At 36.1% G+C, this 8,564-nt stretch overlaps 1 pseudogene; it reads right to left on the bottom strand.

The window, feature by feature from the left end:
- Nucleotides 1-8,187, bottom strand: part of LOC107728517 (rap guanine nucleotide exchange factor 5-like) — a 22,889-nt pseudogene extending 14,702 nt beyond the window's left edge.
- Nucleotides 8,188-8,564: the final 377 nt, after the last annotated feature.

Below are 8,564 nucleotides of genomic sequence, written 5' to 3'. Positions count from 1 at the left end.
AGTGAGCAGAGGCGGGTGGGCTTGAGAACGGCAATTTCGACGAAGGAGCGTCCGGAAGGACATGTGACGGCTCCGGGCTGGACTCCGCTTCGTCCACGGTGAAAGCTGATCCGGCGATCCACAGCGCGAAGTTGTAGTATTTCCTCAGCAACCAGCACGGGTCAGCTCCAGGCATGACGAAGCAGATATCGTCCCCTTTTGGAAGGCCAGACAAAGTAGTTTCGCTTTCACAACGAATCACATAGCGCCTTCACGACATGGCGGCGGCAGCAACTATACTACAGCGAGAATAAAAGTTACGCCTTTCTTTGCTTGAACATTTGGGCGGCGTTATGCAAATCTTCTCACATCGTGACGTAGACATGTGGGGTGTGTTAGAACGAGCCGTTTTAGGTAGGCGTGGTTGACTTTTAACTTTTATAAAGAATATCTCTTTGGATTTGAGACTTTAGTCTTTGCAACTTTACAGATCTTCTTTATGCACCAAGAGCTTGTAACACTTCAAAGAGAAAGGAAAAATTGAAATCGCATCATATGACCCCTTTAAGGATGATGAAACAGTATGCGCTAAAATGCTAACTTGTTTCCAGTTTTTAGGACTCATTCCTACAGCACTTTTATTCATAGATCAAAGATTGCATAGATTGTATTAAATCTGAACAGAGGTAACAAACAGGAACTAGAACTGAAATTCTAAATTGAATTTAGGAAAGTAGAAATTAATTAAAAGAAAATCATATAAGCAGAGCCGATCCTCCCTATACGCAAAATACGCAAGATGCGTAGGGCCCCCGAAACACCAGGGGCCCCCCTTGCTCTCTCAGATGATTTAATTTTAGTTTCGTTTTTGAATTTGGTCAGCGGTTATGAAAACATGAATGATCATTTCTTTTAATGTGGTGCGCTGTCGCCCTTTATACGTAAAAATCAGTCAAATCATGTAATGTGAATGTCGTACAGTCTTGTTCGAGACTAAAAAAACGAGTTGAAAGCGTACCAAGCCGCGGAAGAGACACTGTTTCTCAAGAGCTTTCCGTGAGTGCGTTTCGAGATGGAGTGAAACACGGACAAATGCGTTTCATTCATTAATTCATTCATAACCACTCATACCCCACTCCATCTCCCCCCCGGACACAGTTTTGCGTAGGGCCCCCAGAGGTCTAGGAACGGCACTGCATATAAGTAAAAGGTAAGTCTCTTAAGACAAACTTTGCTCACTGGCTTGATAGACTTGTTTGAAAGTAACAAAAAAAGTTTAAAGGTCTGAAGTTTGAAAGTTTATATAAGTTTATTTATGGAAGAGAGTGGGAAAAATTCAATTTAACCAATATTAGGCTTACTTGTTACATTTCTTAATTGCAATTGGGTGTCGAAAGTCACCAAACCAAACTGGATAACAAATCTCATCATATTCGCTTGTTGAAGAAAGTATTAAAGGGTTAGTTCACCCAAAAATGAAAATCCTGTAATTAATTACTCCACCCTCATGTCGTTCCAAACCCGTAAGACCTTCGCTCATCTACAGAACACAAATTAAGATATTTTTGATAAAATCCATGAGCTTCGCTTGTTGAAGAAAGTATTAAAGGGTTAGTTCACCCAAAAATGAAAATCCTGTAATTAATTACTCCACCCTCATGTCGTTCCAAACCCGTAAGACCTTCGCTCATCTACAGAACACAAATTAAGATATTTTTGATAAAATCCATGAGCTTTCTGACCCTCCATAGACAGCAACGCAACTACCACGTTCAAGGCCAAGAAAGATAGTAAGGACATCATTAAAATAGTCCATGTGACATCAGTGGTTCAACCGTGATTTTATGAAGCTACGAGAATTAGTCGTGGTACTCTCGTGAACGCGAGTCAAAGACTGACACGGAAGAGAATAAATTGTTGAATAAAGTTGTTATTTTTGTTTTCTTTGTGCACAAAAAGTCTTCTCGTAGCTTCATAAAATTACGGTTAAACTACAGATGTTATGTGTTTGGAACGACATGAGGGTAATTAATGATAGAATAACAGCAGCGTGAACTGATGGCGATATCTATGGACTTTTAAAAAGTAATCAGCTAACCTAGCTAGTTGTTTTCATTGTTGCCATTTTATTTAATTTTAATGTCCAAATGTTAGTGAGAAGAAGAAAAACAAAAAGGCATCTTGAGTAAAACAGCTCCATATTTAACGAAGCACATACAAAAAGACCTAAACCGGAAACCATGCAATCCTTTTTATAGAATACGTAAAAGACGTTTGTTGTGCATAACCCCATTTATTAAATTCCACTTCCTGTCACTCTAATTCAAGTTCCAATTCCCTTCAAACACTCATGGACTGAAATGGAGCCAATTCTTACTGTTCTGAATTTCGCCCAATTCAGACCTCCATCAAAATAATATTTCACATCCCAAGCCACGAAAAACAATCCTAGGGGTAAATAATCACAACTGACACAGTAATTAAAAGCCTCTTTTGCATATGTTTAGCTGTGCTAAGGTAATCAGTAATGGCTGTTGTCGGGTCTAGGCACATTCTGTTAGTACTGGATGGTAAATTAAAAGCTATTAAGTTTTACAATCCTGTGGGACAAGGATACTTAACGACCTTCGACCTAAGAAAAACACTATCATTAAGCTTTACGTAAACATGTGCTCACTGCTTCTGGGTTCCACCGCGAAGCTGCACGTATGGGACCAGCTGTAGCAGCAGATGTACTGTGCTCGGCCAGTTGACCTGATTTCTGAAATCACAGCTCTGGGCCTCACATTCCTCAAAGGTGAACTGGTACAAAGACCTGGAGTCCTCAAATACATTGTTCTGCTCCGCAGGACACAACAGGGGAACAACAGGGTTAAACATCTGACACAAAGCAGTCTAGACAAAGCTTATGTACATTTTCTTTTCTGCTCAGGCACCTCATAGGGAGCCAGGCTTATAATATAATCAATAAATCATCCAAACTCTACCGCATCTGCTTGTGCCTCCGATCCAATCATTCACAGTAACAGTATATCTGTGCACCTGAAAGCAGAATGCCCAAGTCCAGGAGAATGTTCCAAATTTTGGAAGCTATTGTCCTGTTCCTGATAAATTCACAACGATCCATCAGCCATTCCACCAGCTCCAGACCGATATATGTCCTCCTGAGAATGTGCCAGATGAAAGCATGAAAACATTTTAGAGGTTCGTTTTACTAAACAAAATAAAACCATTATGAATATAATTAAGCATTCAATAAATAAATAAACAACCAACCACTGGCCTGATTGTTTAAAAAAGATATATAAACCACTTTTACATTTTTACACATTTGTATATATTTTTTTTGTTTTGAAATATGTAGATTGATAAGGATTGTTAATGTGACTTGGTAAATAAACTTGTAAATTCCAATCAGTTTCTCAGTCTAAAGTTACAAAGTTAATGTATGTAATATTTAATGATTGTGTGATGTACTGTATATCCAAATGATTTTCTGTTGAATGATGTGTGGTATTTTGTACAAAGAAGTTTAATTTAAATAGTGCAGAATCTGAAATATATCTTTTATTTTATTATATTTTATATAATAATATATGTTTTTTTAAGATTATTCAAAATCCCAGAAACGTTTTATTTGGTTAAGGCTTTGCTTAGTTAAATTGAATGTTTATGAATCGTTCAGTGCCAGACTTTTGGACCCAACTATACATGATACAATATGTGATACTTCATATTAAAGGCCAGTTCACACTAAAAACAATAACGATTATTATATTAGCGTCCACACCAATGATGTTAATGTTCTGTTTATAATAGCATGCTACAGTTATGTCGTCTGATGCTTTAAATGCTTGAGATCCTTAAATTCAGGTGAATTCTGATTGTCAATGTTTTTATATTACATCAGCAGGAAAAAACATTTCTGAAACTGATTCCAATGATATCATTCCTCTGTGTCATTACAGTTATATTCTAGCTGTGGTGTGGACCTCCTTATTGTTATAGAATTAGATTATGGTATTTTTAAAAGTTTGCCTCAATTTCTAATAATTTTGTATACATGTTCATATAAAATACCAACATTTTATGCATAATTCACTTTAAAGAAGATCTACATTTCTTAATTTCATTCATGGTGATAACATGAAAAAAAGTTTTTTTTTTTTTTTTAAAGCAAATGTAGTTTAAGCATGTATGGTCCTGAAATACCCCAACAGAGTACAAGAGTTAAACTTTATAACTATAAAGGACCTTTAGTGTGAACGGTCCTTAAGGCTATATTTTATATATAAATCATAAATTATTGCAATGAAACCTACCTGATGATTCTTGCCAGTTTAATATGTGCTTTCCAGTTATCCTGACCATTGGATAAGAAAGCATTCCTAAGTGCTCGGCCGGCACAAGATACATTATTCTCACAAGCCTTCAAAACACAGAGAACATTCTTAAGTCATGACAAAACGGAAAAATTTTGGCAATAAAATTTAATAACGTTGTCAGGTCAGAATCAGAACAAGAGGGTCAGAAGTAAACAAGAACAAAATATTAAACACTATTTAATCAAAATATATAGAACATAAACTGTGTAAATACTCTTCATGTGTTTCCCATGATGTGTTTTTAATAATCTCGACCTCCCAGTTGGTTAGAAAGCTGTATCTTAACAGTTATATAACCTAAAACAAGTGCCGACAATAATTCCATTCTATCAATCAACTGAATTACACTTTGAAACCATGAAACAACCAGATTTCCAAGTCATTGAAGGGCTGAAAGCAATAATGGGAGGTAAATGCCTGATATACCTTGTGTCTAGTCTGTCCTGCATTTGAACAGCAGATGGACTCAGGTGGCTGCTTCTGAGATATAATCTAGCAGGAAGAGAAAGAGGTTAAACATCTAAAAAACAATACAGCTTCTTTGCCCTGAGACAATACGCTTTGTCTGCTGTATCTTATCTTAAATCAGCAGCGATGACAATTACATAAAACATTCATTCATATCAACATCATGTCTAGGTTTTCAACCACTTTTTTTTCACAAAATGTCAGTTTGTTGAAAGATCAGATTGGTTGAAACATCCACCTAACAGTGATAAGACCTGCGAGAACATACAGATTACAAAACAAATAGCCATATAAACAATAAAATTGTTATATTATCAAAAAAAATATATTATCAAAACACAGGCAACAGAATTGTGAGATATACAGGTAGCTCTAAAGAAACCACAGTTAAACAAGCAAAAGCAGCCTGTAGTGAAAGCCTGAGAGCTCCTTACTCATTGTGTACTTTAGCTAATTGACTCATATGGGATGTTGGGGAAACACACGGTGAAGTCATTTTTCTTGTCAGTGTAAACAGTAGCTCTAAACCCCATGTCTAGAATTTGTTGAAACAACCATAAAAAGACAGGGGCCGTTTATTAATACTATTACATAATGCAGATATCTATAGATATATATAACATACATTAGATTTATGGAGTGAGTCAAGAGGGTCATCATTATTTTGAGTACTTTTCCATTTGTACAAACAGATGTCAAAGATGTCAAGTTCGACTTTACTTTAGGAAAAGTATTGCTCTGTGAAAAAAGTGTGTTAAAAACATGCAAAATGCAATATTGAAATTATATTATCTTGTGTGTGTGACATTCTGTACTTCTAAAACCTAACTATACTAAACTAATAATTTCTTTATAATTATTAATACAATCGGTTTTATGATTTTAATTGATCCACAAAACAAAACTGAATATTTGTGTGTGCGCATGTATATACTTCCTACTATATGCATATATATATATATATATATATACCACTGCTCAAACATTTGAGCTCACCAAGATTTTTTTTTTATGAGAAATTAATAATAAATACTTCTATTCAGTCTTATAAATTGTTGTAAATTCTATTTCAAACAAATGCTGTTCTTCTCATTTCCCAATCATCAAGGAACACTGGAAAAATGTATCATTGTTTCCACAAAATATTAAGCAACACAACTATTTTCAGCATTTTCAGATACTATTCTGAAATATTTATTGAGCACCAAATCAGCATATTGGAATGATTTCTGAAGGATCATGTGACACTAAAGGAGTAATGGCTGCTGAAAATTCGGTTTTACCATCAAAGGAATAAATCACATTTTAAAATATATATAATAAAATAGAAAAACAGTTCTATTTTAGTATATATATTTCAGTATGTGCATTATTGATCAAATAAATGCAGCCTTGGTGAGCATTTCTTTAAAAAAAAAATTTTTTTTTTTTAAATCTTACAGATAACAACCTAATCTGGTATACATACATACATACAATGCATATATATATATATATATATTAGGGCTGAACGGTTAATTGCATTTGCGATAATATCGCGATATGAAATAACGCGATTCATTTTAAAATATATATAATAAAATAGAAAAACAGTTCTATTTTAGTATATATATTTCAGTATGTGCATTATTGATCAAATAAATGCAGCCTTGGTGAGCATTTCTTTAAAAAAAAAATTTTTTTTTTTTAAATCTTACAGATAACAACCTAATCTGGTATACATACATACATACAATGCATATATATATATATATATTAGGGCTGAACGGTTAATTGCATTTGCGATAATATCGCGATATGAAATAACGCGATTTTTCAATCGCAGAGGCGATTACACGGTCACGTGACACTCGAGAGTAAAGAGGTGTGTTCGACTTGAAGATCAGATCGGTGTACTGTGTATGACATCAAAGTACGGCGAGAGAAAGCATAAGGACACGTCCGCGCTCTCTTATAGCTCTCGCAGTACTTTGACGACACACGCCCATCGGTCTAAGCAGCGCTGCTTCAAGTCGAACACATCAGCAGAACAAGAAAATAAATAAAACAGTAAACAGCCAAAGGACGTAACTTAGAATGGGAGATGGATCGGTTTGTGAAAGGGCAGAGAAAAGCCATAGATGAAGTCGCACAGACCCAGGCAGGTGCTGGTCATTTAAAAGCTAAATGCAGAAAATATGACGAGGCATATCTTGATCTCGGCTTCACTCACCGTGTCTATACCGGACGCTACAGATGTTGCGTCACGCCGCAACAGCTCTACACTATGGAGACAGATCAGCCTCAAAAATAACACATTTACAAAACAAAATTCATGTCACAGCACAATTTACATTTACAAAATCCGATTCGTAAATTCAAAACACAATTCATAAATACAGAAGTAAAAGCATAAATATTTCCCCAAATGCTCACACAAATGCATCTTACCTAAATAAATGTAAAATGTTTACACAAATATGTATATATAAATTTCTTGAATTAATTTCCATCACACATGTATGAATGATGTTACATGTATTTATGGATCATTGAATCTGCATTTGCAAATCATCACACATGCGTGGACTGCTTTGAATTTGTGTGCGGTATTTTTGAGACCTTCCTGGCAGGTTAAGATTCATAAATATCTTTTTTTGGAGGATGTTCCGTTCAGCCAATCACGGTGAGCTTTTAATCCACCAATCAAAACACTCTTTACTGAACAGACTCAAGAAGCTCAACGCTGCGCTTGTACTGTGCATTGTTCACACACAAGCGAAGAGATTTAGCATGGAGGATGAAAACCACACTCAACGATATATTATCAGTTTACCAACTAAAACTTATTCGTATAATTGTTTCAGTGTTCTCACTTTTATGAGACTACATATAAAATATCTGAAATATCTTCTTGCACTGACAATGTCTTTGTGTTTCAGAAACATCACCTCATTCAAGGTTTAACTGGTTTCCTTTAACCAATCTCATATTACAGCCTGTCCAATTAAATTAATTAGTTCAGCTGTTCACAAAGTCACTGTTGGGAGCAATTTCCAAAACAAACTTTAAACAAATACTACACTTAAATGTACCACAAGCACAAGCACAATCAGAGCAAGTGTAGTCAGTTTGTAAATGCACTTACAACTTCCAGGTTCTTCTTAAACTGAGAGCCATTCTTCAGTAAGAGAGGAGGATCAGCTCTGCTCCTGTGATCTTCAAGGGCTTTACTTGTCGGAAACAGTCGGACTCTCGTCCACCATCATCATCATCATCTCCACATCCAGGAGAGTTAGCACAGTTTGGAAGTGAAAAGTTCGGATTCCCACATAGAAATCAGTAACGGATGTTTACAACAGGTGTGCACATGAAATCGACAGTCGTCTATAACCAGAAAAAGTACAGGGCTCGTTTACACACAGCAGACATCGTGACAATGGCAGACACGTGAGTAAACATACGGTGCGTTCGACTTAGTGTTGGGCCGTTCTGTGACTCGGGAAGAACGAGTCGTCTCGGGGAGTGATTCGTTCAGTCGCGCATGGGCAACATCATATAGGTTCTGTACTGGAATTAGTCAAGTCGTTCACCTGGTTCGAGTCTTCGGGTTTTTCCGAGTAGTTCGTTCATCACGTGACAGCCCCATAAGCTTTAACCAATGCAGTCTGAGCCGGAAAGAGAATTGATTAGTTCATCTCGAGTCTTCGGGTTTTTCGAGTCGTTCGTTCATCACGTGACAGACCCATAAGC

Source organism: Sinocyclocheilus rhinocerous, unplaced genomic scaffold (genome assembly GCF_001515625.1).
Source record: "Sinocyclocheilus rhinocerous isolate Xijiao unplaced genomic scaffold, SAMN03320098_v1.1 scaffold3047, whole genome shotgun sequence".
NCBI lineage: Eukaryota > Metazoa > Chordata > Actinopteri > Cypriniformes > Cyprinidae > Sinocyclocheilus > Sinocyclocheilus rhinocerous.
Note: the sequence above shows the minus strand (reverse complement) of the source record. Positions and strands in the feature narration are given on the sequence as shown.